A 14,296-nucleotide genomic window follows, 5' to 3' on the forward strand; every position below is an offset into this window, starting at 1 on the left:
TTTTGATTTTTTCTTTTGCCCTACCCAGGTACGTGGGGAGTTTCTTGCCTTTTGGGAGGTCTGAGGTCTTCTGCCAGCGTTCGGTAGGTGTTCTGTAGGAGTTGTTCCACATGTAGATGTATTTCTGATGTATTTGTGGGGAGGAAGGTGATCTCCACGTCTTACTCTTCCGCCATCTTCTGTAATGATTTTTTATAAATAAAGTTTTATTGGCACACAGCCACACCCATTCATTTACACTTTGTCTATGGCGCTTCTGTGGGGGCAGAATTGATTGGATGTTATACAGACCATATGACTTGCAAAGCCTATGATGTTTATTACCTGGCCCTTGACAGAAAAAGTGAGCCAGCGCTTGACATACACAATCACACTTTTTCATTTAGTGTTTTAATCTGTATTATACCCACATGGTGCAAAATCTGCTAAATATAAAAAAGTAAGCAGGAAAAGCTCCTCCATCCCTGTCCCTTCAGGTGGGATCCCCACCCCCAGAGAGAGCCCCTGAGATTAGTTCTCTAGCATCTTTCCAGAGAAGGTTTTAGTACACATAGAAGCAAATATTCTTTTTTTAAAAATATTTATTTATTTTTTTGTGCCAGGTCTTAGTTGTGGTACACGGGATCTTCATTGTGGTGTGCAGGATCTTTTAGTTGCAGCATGTGGGAAATTTTAACTGTGGCATGCAGGATCTAGTTCCCTGACCAGGGATTGAACCTGGCCCCCCTGCATTGGGAGTGTGGAGTCTTAACCCCTGGACAACCAGGGAAATCCCCAGATATTCTTTTTCAATGCAATCTCATGTGATTCTCACAAAATCCCCACAAGGTAAGAAGGATTAGCCCCATTTTATTGATGAGGAGACTGAGGCTTGTCTGAGATTGCAGGCTGATAACGTGGAGTGGGGTCTGTTTGTTCTCCCAGGGGTTGGGACCCCAGGGTTCAGCTCCATCCTCCACACTTTGGCTTCGCAGCCTAGGGTTTACCTAGTTGCTGAGCTGAGGGTGCACTCACCTAGAGAGAAGCCCCCTCTACCCCACTTCTGTTGGTCCAAATCCACCACCATGGGCTGAGTTCTTCCTATTCCATTTCCACCCCCATACTTATTATTATTATTATTTTTGCTGTACGTGGGTCTCTCACTGTTGTGGCCTCTCCCGCCGTGAAGCGCAGGCTCCGGACGTGCAGGCTCAGCGGCCATGGCTCACGGGTCCAGCCGCTCCGCGGCATGTGGGATCTTCCCGGACCGGGGCACGAACCCGAGTCCCCTGCATCGGCAGGCGGACTCTCAACCACTGTGCCACCAGGGAAGCCCCCACCCCCATATTTAAAAAAAAAATTTCAAACATACAGAAAGCAGAGAGAAAAATATGGTGAAAAATATGATGGACCCCCTTGTTCCCACCACCCAGCTTCTTCAATTAGCAATGCTGTGCTGTCATGTTTATTTTCGTCTCCCTTTTTCGTTGCATTAAAAAAAATTGGCAGGAAATTCCTATCACATGAAATTAACCCTTTTAAAGTGAACAATTAAGAGCATTTAATACATTCACAGTATCATGCCACTTATCTTCTACCTAGTTCCAGAACATTTCCATCGCCCCAAAAGGTAGGCATCCCCTATCCCGCCATCTCCCTGTTCCTGGAAACTACCAGTCTACTCTCTGTGCTTTTGGATTTGCCTCTTCTGGACATTTCGTATAAATGTAATCGTACCCTGTGTGGCCTTTTACGTCCCCTATGCGTACCCTGGTTTCTTTCACTCAGCATAATGTTTTCAAGGTTCATCCATGTTGTAGCATGTATCAATGCTTCTTTCTTTTTAATGGCTGAGTAATATTCCATTGCACAAAGGTGTTACCGAGTCCAAGCTCGTACTGCTCACCACACGACAGGCCAATAAATCAAGAGACAAGTTGTTGGGTCAAGGAATAGCGACTTTATTTGGAAAGCCAGCAGACCGAGAAGATGGAGGAATAGTATCCCAAAGAACCATCTTCCCCGAGTTAGAATTCAGGCTTCTTTTATACTGAAAGGAGAGGGGGTGGTTGCTACAAACTTCTTGGTACCAGAATCCTTTGTTCTTGCATCTGTCCACGTAGGTCAGGTCACGATGTTTCTGTAAACCTCCAAGACAAATGATATTTTCTGTTCTGTGACTTTTTATCTCTATATGAATGGAAAAGTGTTATACCTTTAAAGGTCAGAGCCTTGAGAATGGGCTATCCAGTATATTTCAGTCTACAGGCAACCTTCTTAACTTGTAGCAAAAGCAATAGAATACAAAGGTTAAAGTAAAGGAAACAGACCCAATATGGAGTCACATTTGTGACTTCCCTATTACAGAGGGACCACGTTTTGTTTATTTATTCATCAGTCAATGGATGTTTTGATGGTTTCCTGGAAACGACCCATCACCTCACCCATAAATACTTCAATATGCTTCTGTAACACATAGAGACTAAAAAAAAAAAAAATCAAAATATTACTAACAGGCTTTATAAAATGAACCCTAATTCTTTAAGCTCCCCTAACACCCAGCCCAGTTTTGATTGCTCCTAACTGTCTAAACAATGCCACTTTCCCCCATGAGGTAGATCCTCCCACTTTGACCCCACCTTGGGAAAAACATGGGGCTTCTCTCTGCCCTAGATGCCTCTTATAAGAAAAACATACTGCTCACCTTTAAAAGGAGCCCCCTTTAAAAAGAGAAAGAGGGTCACCCCACTTTTGGAAACCTAATTCTACGCATGGAGCAAACAAACCTATAAGACCTGCAATCAGTTGCTTTTTTGCATCTAAAGACTCCAATTTTCTTCTCTCTGTCTTTGTGTTCAGATAATACAACCCCCTCCGCCTTAAGGGAGGAGGTAGTGGGGTGGTAAGGAGAAGCTGTTTCGAGAGTGAACAGAAAAGACTTGGGGGGGGGCGGTTAGCATTGTTTTTGTAAGGGCGTCAATAATGTAGGTTGCAATCTGGCGGAGGGGAGATGGTTAAATTATAAGTGTGATTCCATATTCCCACTGCTTCACGCCTGTCACACACGCCACCTCCTCAAACCCCCCCTCCGCAAACCCCCTAAGTGGAAGAGAGAGAGCTCTCCTGTTACCACCTTTCCTCTGCTCCTTAAGAGAAGCCGGTCTGAAAGGAGGTAGAGTGGGTGATAAACAGAATCATTCCAGAGACTAGGGTCCTGCCCTGTGCTGGGAGGTTGAGGTGCAGTGTTAAGGGGTGGAGAGATGAGAGTAAGAATTCCCTTTATTTTCCTCTGAGACGCAGTGTGAGGACCGGGGGGCTGGATCTGTCTCCCTGTGCTGGGTTCCTGTGCAGTACTTTGCTGGAGATGATCAGGAGCTGATGTGATGCTAGTTCTCCCCTGTCTCCTCCCAGCATCAAGGAAACCTCCTCCTCCTTCTCTTTTTCCCCCCTGGCAGCTGGCACAGCAGCCCCACTTGGTGCCTGCCTTTGTGGGGAGCCCTCAGCTTGAAGAACAGCTGCTCTTGGCACCCCCTTTCTCTCCTCTCGGGGGCCCCCTTTTCCTTTCCATTGGGCAGGCAATGGATGCGTGGACTTCAGCTGGCTTGGAGCCCTGGGTGCTGACAAGGTGGGACCTTCAGGGCAGCTGGAGGACTCTTTGCGCTGCCCAGTAACCACACAGCCTGAGCCCCGGAGCCGATGCGATACAGGTGAGTGAGCGATACAAGATCCTGGGGGCAGAGTCCTGCAGGCAGTCTAATCTTTATTTCCTTGCTGCAACATTACCTGCATATGCAAAGGTAGAAACCCAATGACCCCCCCTTCCTGTGAATAGCTTTCCTTTGGGGGTGGGCAGTTTCCCTTGGTGGGGACAGACCCCTGATTTCCAGTTTATACTTGTTTCTCGATGAAAAATCCATTTTCTTTCAACTGCCCTTAGCCCCCTTGTAGTACTTGATGTCTCTGCCACCTGCCCTGGACATGTGACATTTCCCCAATGACTATAGTTTCCAAGCTAAGTCTAATTCTACTTTTTAATGTCCTCCCCACCCCATCACTCAAGTCTACATTAGTCTCTTTCTGCTTTAAGACCCAGGCAGTCTGGACAAGTGACAGAACTTGGAATCTTGCGTGCGTCCCCCTCCCCTATCGCCTACAGCTTTGTTGCGGGAGGCGGTCCCCGAAACAAAAGTTCGCGACGCCCGTGTAGCCGGGGTCCTTGTTTGCTGTGCTCAATGCAGCGTGAATGCGTTGGAAAAAGGGAGATGGCAGATGGCTGTTGAGGATAATGACACCGTCTTAGGAAACCAGTTGTTCTGTTTAATATTTAACATTCTCCCCTCCCTTGCTCCAAATGAAAAGCAGAGACAGCACTGACACCCCTCTAGACCAACCCCTCCCTTTTTAAAAATGTTTGGACAGAGTTGACTCTCCGGGTGGCTTTCATTTCTCAAGAAGTGAGAGGGACAGAATCCCTCTCCTCTCTCGCTCTCTCTCCGCTGACAGCTTCAGAGAACACGTGGCTGCCGCGGCTGGTGGGGGCAGAGGGGGAAGCGCCCCGCAGGCTGGGCTCCTCTGCCTTTTCCAGGGGCTCCTGCTTTCGGGGCTCCTGAGAGACTGAGCTGGGAGAAGGAACCAGAATAGAATGTAAACAGGAGGACAGAATACCTTCCCAGAGGTAGTAATCTCTGTTGAGGGTAAACGGACAGGAAGGGAGAGCTCATCCGTGTGCCCCATCTCTCCTTGGCTCCAAGCGAAGGTGCATTGAGGGTGGGGGGTCTCCGCTAGGTATCCGGGCTCCATCCTGAGTTTCCTGTTCTGAGTTGACAACTTCAGGGCAGACTTGCCATTTCCCATGCGGGCTCTTTCAAGGACAGTCCTAGGTGGGGAGAGGACGGGGGTAAGGTGGGGAGGAGGAGTCTAGGGTGTCTGTGGCTGACGCTGGCCCCTCATCCCCTACTCGGCTTCTAGTCCCTCCAATACCAAGCCCAGGCTGCAGGAAGTCTCCCAACTCCAGCCATCTTAGTAGCTGACTATTCCGTTGATATTGCTTTCCTCCAAGACACAGGGATTTGCAGAGTTACATAAAGATGTCACTCAGGGCAAATGCCATCCTCCCTCTAGATAAGACTGGTTTAAGTCAATGCTGCCCCTCCCCGTCCCCCAAAGTAAGGGGAAAGACCAGGACCGTGGTTCTGGAGGCAAAGGGCACATTTGACTTTGAACAAATGACTGGGTAAATGACCTGCAAAGTAATGCCAAGTGCAGCTCTTGGACATCACATGCTCCAGCAGAAGGTTTGACTTATTTATTTTATTATTCTTTTCGAAATGTTAGCTTACAGGACCAGAGGGCCCTTGATGGCCAAGGGCAAGTGAAGGAAGATTCTATTCCAGGATCTTTCAATCTCACTGTCTTCATAGTGACAGACAGGCAAGGGCTCTTGGCAAGCTCTCCTACCCCTTCCGGCAAGGCCAAGCCTGTCTGATGGCGGACAGTGAGCCTGACTTAACCGAGTGGGAGGGGCCGCTGGTCAGAATCTCCAGACCTTCTTCTCAAAGTGCAGACCTTGGACCAGCACCCTCTGGGAATGCAGAGTCTTGGGGCCCACTCAGCCCTGAGTTAGAATCTGCATTTGAACGGGATTCTGGAGCAGCTAAGTGCTGGTCAGAGTCTTAGAAGCCCTAGGGGCATCACTCAGCCCCTCTGTGCTTCAGTGTTCCTAGCTGATGATCAGGCTAACCATGGCATCCCAGTGGTAGGGGTCCTGGGAGGCCAGGCCAGGTGATGCTCAGTGCTGGGCACATAGTAGGTGCTCACTAAATCTTGGCCACTTTTTTTTGCTGTTGCTGTTCTTGCAGGAGTTCATCAATGTAATTTGGTTTTTAAAATTTTTTTCTTTATTTTTTATTTTATTAACCATTCAGACCTACTAGAGAATGGACTTGAGGACACTGGGAGGGGGAAGGGTAAACTGGGACAAAGTGACATATATACACTACCAAATGTAAAACCGATAACTAGTGGGAAGCAGTCGCATAGCACAGGGGGATCAGCTTGGTGTTTTATGACCACCTAGAGGGGTAGGATAGGGAGGCTGGGAGAGAGGGAGATGCAAGAGGGAGGAGATATGGGGATATATGTATATGTATAGCTGATTCACTTTGTTATAAAGCAGAAAATAACACACCATTGTAAAGCAATTATACTCCAATAAAGATGTTAAAAAAAGGGAAAAAATTGAAGTATAGTTAATTTACAATGTTGTGTTAGTTTTAGGTATACAGCAAAGTGATATATATATATATATATATATATATATAAAAATAAAGAATATATATATATATTCTGATTCTTTTCCATTATAGGTTATTACAAGATAGTTTGTATAGTTCCCTGTGCTATACTTGACTACTTTTAAATTTCTCTCTGGAGCAAAGGTGTGTATCCAATTTCTTTACTTTTTTAATTGTAAAATACACCCAACATAAAGTCTACTGTTCTCACCATTCTAAAGGGAACAATTAAACGGCACTTAGTATGTTCAATAATGTTGTGCAACCATCACCTCTATCTAGTTCCAGAACTTTCTCTTCACACCAAAGCGAAGCTCTCTACCGATGAAGCAGTTATTCTCATTCCTCAGTCCCCCAGCGACTGGCAACCACCAATCTGCTTTCTGTCTTTACGGATTTCCCTCTTCTCCACGTTTCATAGAAATGCAGTCAGACAATAGGTGGTCTTTGTGTCCGGCTTCTTTTCACTTCTGATTTCTTCTGTAGTTCATGCTTCAGCTTTCCCTTTCTTCTGCACGTCCCACCCATCCCTCCCCTAAGACATGCAAGTCAGATGAGTATTGGAAACATATTCTGGACCCGACTAATCCACATGTTAATTCTTAGTGACCAAGAACAAAGTGTAGGGAGGCTCATCTTCAAATATTTTTTTCAGGACTGGAGACTGGGCTATTCACTTTTTTTTTTTTTCTTTTCTAAAAATGGTTCCAATTTTGGTATCCAGCTATTTCCCCCCAGCAAAAACCATCACTACAATTTTTTTTTTTTTTTTTGCAGTACACAGGCCTCTCACTGTTGTGGCCTCTCCCGTTACGGAGCACAGGCTCCGGACGCGCAGGCTCAGCGACCATGGCTCACTGGCCCAGCCGCTCCGTGGCATATGGGATCTTCCCGGACCGGGGCACGAACCCGTGTCCCCTGCAGCGGCAGGCGGACTCTCAACCACTGCGCCACCAGGGAAGCCCTACAATTTCTTTCAGCCTTAAGGGGATGCAGCTTTTAGACGATTTCTTGAGAGTTTTAAGATCCCAAGATGTGCAATAATTGAGTCACAGTGGCACACAGTCGGTACTCAGTAAATATTTGCTGAACAAACGAAGCACATCAGGGCTAATAATTAGCATCGTAATGAGTTAATGTCGTCACGTATTAATATGTTTATAACCATCCACAGCCACTGGCTGGCCGAAGTTGCAGAATGAATGAGGGAGATTGTGAAATCCCCACTAACGCAAAATACCAAGAAGTCACAAACATGTATCGAAGGAAAAGTATTCCAAAGATGCAGCTCGTAGGTAAAACTACCCACCCACTCCTGAGAACACAGAAGAGAGCAAATGCTTAACAGTTTAGTTTAAGGGAGCAACATTAGAGGAACACTCTAATGTTCCAACATTAGAGGAACACTCTCCCCTGGGAGAAGTTTTATTATTTTTTTCCTGGCAGTCTCTTCTTTTTCCTTTTAACCTTCCAGCACCAATAGAGTCAAGCAAGTTTAAGAATGATAAATGGTGTCCGGCGTATAGTACATGGGTCCAATTGTGATATTGCCCTGGACAAGAGGAATAATTGATCTACCTTTTTTTTTTGGCCCTGCGGCTTGTGGGATCTTAGTTCCCCGACCAGAGATTGAACCCGGGCCACCGCAGTGAAAGCACCGAGTGCTAAGCACTGGCACCAGGGAATTCCCTGATCTACCTTTCAATAAGTGTTCATTGTGTCCTTCCTGCTGGCCAGGCACTATACTAGGCTTTGAGGATTCAGCAGAGGGTGGAATCATAATGGTAGCCACAGTCATAATAATATCAAACACGTCTTTAGGGAATTACCATGTGTGGGATGCTGTTCCAGGCACATTATGTAGAAATGAAATGATTTAATCCCCACAAGAACTCGATGAAATATGTGCTCTCATCATCCTCATTTTACAGATGGGGAAACTGTAGCCCAGAGAGGTGAAGTGACTTGTCCAAGGTCACACAGCAGGAGGGGGCAGGTCCAGGATCCAAGCAGGTTGGTTGCAAAGCTGGGGCCATTTCTCTATCAACTCCCATCAGTCATTTGTTGAGGAATCTTCCAAGGGTAATAACTCCCCAGCACCTCTGGCGTGTCTCTCGCTCCTGCAGCCAGAACTAGCCCCATGCAGGGAGTGGCAGGTGCTGGAGGTAGAGAGCCATGGGCATTTGTGGGCAGGTGAGGGGTTTGGGCACTGACGAATTATCTTGGAGGCTTCAGAGCAGAAGCATCTTTTGAGCTGGACTTTGGGGGCAGGGAGATAGAAGGGCATTCAGGATGGAGGCAAAGAGTTGCAGAAGTTGGGGATGTGTTCAGGACTGGAAGTGAGGAGTCCTTCTGGGATTGGCCAACAGATGACCTGATAGTCTATGATGAATTGGAGGGAGGAGAGACTCAGAACACAGAGGAAAGTATTACGGTCCATCTGCATGGGGCAAATGAGGGCCTGAACCATGGGAAGTGGGAGAGGAAGTATGAGGTAGAATCAGCAGCCCTGATGATGAGTAGAATGTGGGGTGAAGGAGGGAGAGAGGGAGTCCCACAATGGTTGGTGTGATCAATTCCACTGCTTTTTGGGTTTCTTACAAATCTGACCTCTAGAGGATGCCTGAGAACACCTGAGTCAGGTCAAGTCCCTCCTCTGCTTAGACTCTTCCATGCCTCCTACCTTACTCAGAACGAAAGCCAAAGTCCTCCCTGTGGTCCACAAGGCTCCATACCATCTGTCCCTGTCACCTTCCTCTATCACCTCCCCCCATTCATCCCCTCACTCGCTCCACTCCAGCCACACAGGCCTCCTAGCTCTTCTTTGAACACACCAGGCACGTTCCAGCCACAGGGCCTTTGCACAGGCTGTTGCCTCTGTCTAGACCGCTCTTCCCCCAGCCACCCTCATGACTCCTCCCTCACCTTCTTCAGATCTTTACTCAAATGCTTCATTCCCACTAGGGTCTTTTCTGACCACCTTCTCTAAATGACATTCTCCTTCCCCTTCCTTTTCCTCCTCTCCTGTTTTCTTTCCTCCATCGGCATATTTTACTTGTTTATCTTGTTTCTTGTCTGTCTCCCCCTCTAGAATGTGAGTTTCATGAGGGCAGGGACCATGTCTGTTTTGTTCACTGCTGGGTCCCCAGTGTCTACAACACTGCCGGACACACAGTAGGTGCTTAGTGAATATTGCTGAATGAATGAATGAATGAATGAGTGATGGGGAGGGTAATAGAGCCATGAAACTGAAGTTGGGAGGAGGATTCCTTAAGCCCTGGAGGTCTCCCATCCTTTCTCCTTCCTAAATCCCAGTCAGTGTCCTGAAGCCGTGAAAACCATCCGGCGATGCCAGGGGATCTGTTCATCCTGGGGGAAGGGAGTGTGTGTATCCCTGTGCTGTGATGGGCAATTGAACGAGCGGGTGAAAAATGAGACCAGCTGTGACATGGTTTCTTCTCACCAGGGGATGGACCTTTGCAGCCTTATTCACGGCTATGCTGGCGTGCTGGCCTCAGCCTAGCCTTCAGCCTTTGCCATCTGGCCTGGCATTTTATTTAGCTCTGTTCTCCTGTATGTGGGGCAATTCTGGAGTTTGGCCCCAAGCGATGAGAGCTCTTGTTGGCTCTGGCTTTTTCCTTTCACCTTGCTCTTAGCTTCTCGTTGCAAAGGTGGGGTATGGGGTGAATTCACAGTGCCTGAGATGGGGTGGCTTTGGGTTGGTCTGAATCAGCATGAGAGCTCTGGTCTGCGTCTAGATCTACTTATCGGTGCCCTCAATAAGTGGCTATTTGATGCTGGGAGGCAAGAAAGCTGAAATTCTAGGGTAACTGTGAATATTTAAGTACCTTCAAGAAGATGGGGAGTGGAATTCTCTGGCGGTCCAGTGGTTAGGATTTCGAGCTTCCACTGCAGGGGGCACGGGTTCGATCCCTGGTCAGGGAACTAAGATCCTGCATGCTGCACAGCACGGCCAAAATAAATTAAAAAAAAAAAAAAAAAAGATCAGGAATTCCCTGGCAGTCCAGCGGTTAGGAATCTGCGCTCTCACTGTTGGGTTCAATCCCTGGCTGGGGAAATAAACCCCCACAAGCCACGTGGCACGGCCAAAAAAAAAGAAGGTGGGTGGGTATTTTTGGATCACCTGTTAAGAGTTTTTTTGTTTTGTTTTAATTTATTTTATTTTTGGCTGAGTTGGGTCTTCGTTGCTGTGCGTGGGCTTTCTCTGGTTGCGGCAAGCAGGGGCTACTCTTTGTCGTGGTGTGCAGGCTTCTCATTCTAGTGGCTTCTCTTGTTGTGGAGCATGGGCTCTAGGCATGTGGGCTTCAGTAGTTGTGGCACACGGGCTCAGTAGTTGTGGTGCATGGGCTTAGTTGCTCCACGGCATGTGGGATCTTCCAGGACCAGGGCTCGGACCCGTGTCCCCTGCATTGGCAGGCAGATTCTTAACCACTGTGCCACCAGGGTAGCCCCTGTTAAGAGTTTTTCTACACTTTTTTTTTTTTTGGTAAAACAGACATAACATAACATTTACCATTTTAACAATTCTTCAGTGGTATTGTGTACATTCATAATGTTCTGCATCACCACCATCCATCTCCAGAACTCTTCTCATCTTCCCAAACTGAAACTCTGTCCCCGTTAAACAATAACTCCCATTTCCCCTTCTCCCAGACCCTGGCACCCAGCATTTTACTTTCTGCCTCTATAATTTGACCTCATATAAGTGGAATCAAACAGTACTTGTCCTTTTGTGACTGGCCTCCTTCACTGAGCATAATGTCCTCAAGGTGCGTCCATGCGGTAACATGTGTCTGGATTTCCTTCCTTTTCAAGGCCAAATAATATCCCATTGGATATTTTGTTTATCCATTCATCCATCGATGTGCATTTGGATTGTTTCCCTGTTACCAGTCAACACTCCCACCAACAGTGCATGAGGGTTCCCTTTTCTCCATATCCTTGTGAGCATATGTCATCTCTTGTCTTTTTGATGACGGTCATTCTAAAGGGTGTGAAGTGATACCTCACTGTGGTTTTGATTTGCATCTCCCTGATGATTAGTGACGTTGAGCACATTTTCATGTGACTGTTGGCCATTTGGATGTCTTCTCTGGAAAAAAATGTCTATTTAGTTCCTCTGCCGATTTTTTAATCAATTTTTTTGTTGGTTTTGCTACTGAGTTGTATGAGTTCTTTACAGATTTTGGATACCACCCCCTTATCCCATATATAGTTTGCAAATATCCTTTCCCATTCTGTAGATTGCCTTTTTGTGTTGCTGATGGTTCCTTTTGCTGTACAGAAGCGTTTTAGTCTGATGCAGCCCCACTTGTTGATTTTTGTTTTTATTGCTCCCCGTTAAAAGTTTTTACTTCTAGGTAGAGTCTTAACACTTGCTCCTTACCTGGCTACCTGCTCTGAAGGTTGTCTGTTCAGGGTCCGGAAATCACTTTTACTATCAGCCAAATAAAACATCTGGAAAGTGACGAATGCATTTGAAGGTCAGTTCAAAATGACATTTGGATTAGCTTCGCCTTGGTTGTTAGAATCCACGGTCTGTTGAAGTTCACACTCTTCAGCCTAGATACCATTGGGATACCATTTCTTTCCGTGGGTCTTAGCAACCCTTGTTTTGTCTGGGGCTAGATTAAGATGGCTTATTGACAGATCTTAGCACACAGAGCAAGATTGGAAGGAATGAGACTGCCTAACAGAAGCTCAAACAACAAGTAGAAGAAAGAGAATGAAGGCTGAGAGAGAGAACAAGAGGAAAGAGGTGAGAGGAAATGATTTCTTGCAGAGATGCTATAATTAGCTCTCTTTTTTAAAAAAAACTTTATTGGAATATAATTGCTTTACAATGGTGTGTTAGTTTCTGCTGTATAACAAAGTGAGTCAGCTATACGTGTACATATATCCCCATATCCCGTCCCTCTTGTGCCTCCCTCCTACTCTCCCTATCCCACCCCTCTAGGTGGTCACAAAGCACCAAGCTGATCTGCCTGTGCTATGCAGCTGCTTCCAGATAAAATAGATAAAATAGCTATCTATTTTACAGTTAGTAGTGTATATATGTCAATGCTACTCTCTCACTTAATCCCAGCTTACCCTTCCCCCTCCCTGTGTCCTCAAGTCCATTCTCTACACCTGCGTCTTTATTCCTGTCCTGCCCCTAGGATCATCAGAACCATTTTTTTTAGATTCCATGTATATGTGTTAGCATACGGTATTTGTTTTTTTCTTTCTGACTTACTTCACTCTGTATGACAGACTCTAGGTCCATCCACCTCACTACAAAAAACTCAGTTTTCGCTTCTTTTAATGGCTGAGTAATATTCCATTATACATATGTGCCACATCTTCCTTATCCATTTATCTGTTGATGGACACTTAGGTTACTCCCATGTCCTGGCTATTGTAAATAGTGCTACAATGAACACTGTGGTACATGTCTCTTTTTGAATTATGGTTTTCTCAGGTTATATGCCCAGTAGTGGGATTGTTTGTTGGGTCATATGGTAGCTCTATTTTTAGTTTTTTAAGGAACCTCCATACTGTTCTCTATAGTGGCTGTATCAATTTACATTCCCACCAACAGTGCAAGAGGGTTCCGTTTTCTCCACACCCTCTCCAGCATTTACTGTTTGTAGATTTTTTGATGATGGCCATTCTGACCAATGTGAAGTGGTATCTCATTGTGGTTTTGATTTGCATGTCTCTAATGATTAGTGATGTTGAGCATCTTTTCATGTGTTTGTTGGCAATCTGTATGTCTTTGGAGGATTGTCTATTTAGGTCTTCCACCCATTTTTGGATTGGGTTGTTTGTGTTTTTGATATTGAGCTGCATGATTAGCTCTCTTTTTAATGAATGCTTTGGTGCTCTCAACAGGATGCCACACCTGTGTAGATTCCCCTTGAATGCAAAGATTTCAGAGCACAAGAAAAACATTCATTGAATGAAGCCAGAATATACTACTTCCATCAAGTAGTATATTAGTTAGGGAAAGGCTATGGACTTACTGATGTCCCCCTAAATTCATATGTTGAAGACCTAACCCCCAAAGGGATGGTATTTTGAGATGGGAGGTAATTAGGTTTAAACAAAGTCATGAGGTTGGGGCCCTCATGATTGGATTAGTGTCCTTATACAAAGAGATACTAGAGAACTCGTTCTCTCTTTCTCCTCCATGTGAGGACACAGAGAGAAGGTGGTCATCTACAAACCAGGAGGAGAGCCCTCCCCAGGAACTGACCTGGTCTTGGACTTTCAGCTTTTTGAACTGTGAGAAAGTAAATGTTTGCTATTTAAGCCACTCAGTCTATGATATTTTGTTATGGCAGCCCGAGCTGACTAAGTCAGGAATGCTGCTGTAACAGGTAGGTTCCCAGTTGGATAAAAGGTAAACACAGCAGAAGTTTGTTTCTAACTCACCTGATTGCCCTGGAAGGGTGTTCCTATTTAGTGGATGGCTCTCCTCCTCCACACAGTGACTCAGGGACCCAGGCCACCATGCTTTCATGGCTCTACCACACAGGGGGCCCTTAGTGTCTTCCATATCTAGCCAGGAGAGGAGAAAGGGAACTTATTGAGGGCACACCTGCTTCTTAAATCTTTGGCCCAGGGTGATACTCTACACTTCTGCTCACATTCCATGGGTAAAAATGAGTCACATGGCCATACCAATTCAAGAGGAGCTGGGAGTTTAGTCCCCGATCACTATCTATTCCCCAGGGTGTTGCCTTCATTTTGGTGGCAGTATCTGTCAAATTTTAAAACGCACATAATCTTTAAAATATTGATAGCAAGGCCACTTCTAGAATACATCCTACAGAAAAACTTGTAGCAGCTTCATGGGGACTTATGTACAAAATGATGGCTACAACATTTTGAGGAACAGCAAAAAAATGAAAAAGAGCCAGATGTCCACACTAGATAAATTCTATGGAGTCATTAGAAAACCCTATAGGAACTGGTGCGGAATGTCACTTAAGATATATTATTAAGTGCAAAAAAGGTCA

At 45.8% G+C, this 14,296-nt stretch overlaps 1 protein-coding gene across 8 annotated transcripts in view; it reads left to right on the top strand.

Moving 5' to 3' along the window:
* The first annotated feature begins 3,211 nt into the window (after positions 1–3,211).
* CACNA1A (calcium voltage-gated channel subunit alpha1 A) overlaps positions 3,212–14,296 on the top strand; it is a 337,790-nt gene continuing 326,705 nt past the window's right edge. For 4 of the 8 annotated variants that reach the window (XM_049708281.1, XM_049708280.1, XM_049708278.1 and 1 more), the window contains exon 1: positions 3,215–3,686. The gene's annotated coding sequence lies outside the window, so the exon portion shown is untranslated. Of the gene's footprint in view, positions 3,687–14,296 lie in introns of all 8 variants that reach the window. The other 4 variants (XM_049708282.1, XM_049708283.1, XM_049708286.1 and 1 more) reach the window with 4 other exon arrangements.

The sequence above is a fragment of the Orcinus orca genome, chromosome 3 (assembly GCF_937001465.1).
Source record: "Orcinus orca chromosome 3, mOrcOrc1.1, whole genome shotgun sequence".
NCBI lineage: Eukaryota > Metazoa > Chordata > Mammalia > Artiodactyla > Delphinidae > Orcinus > Orcinus orca.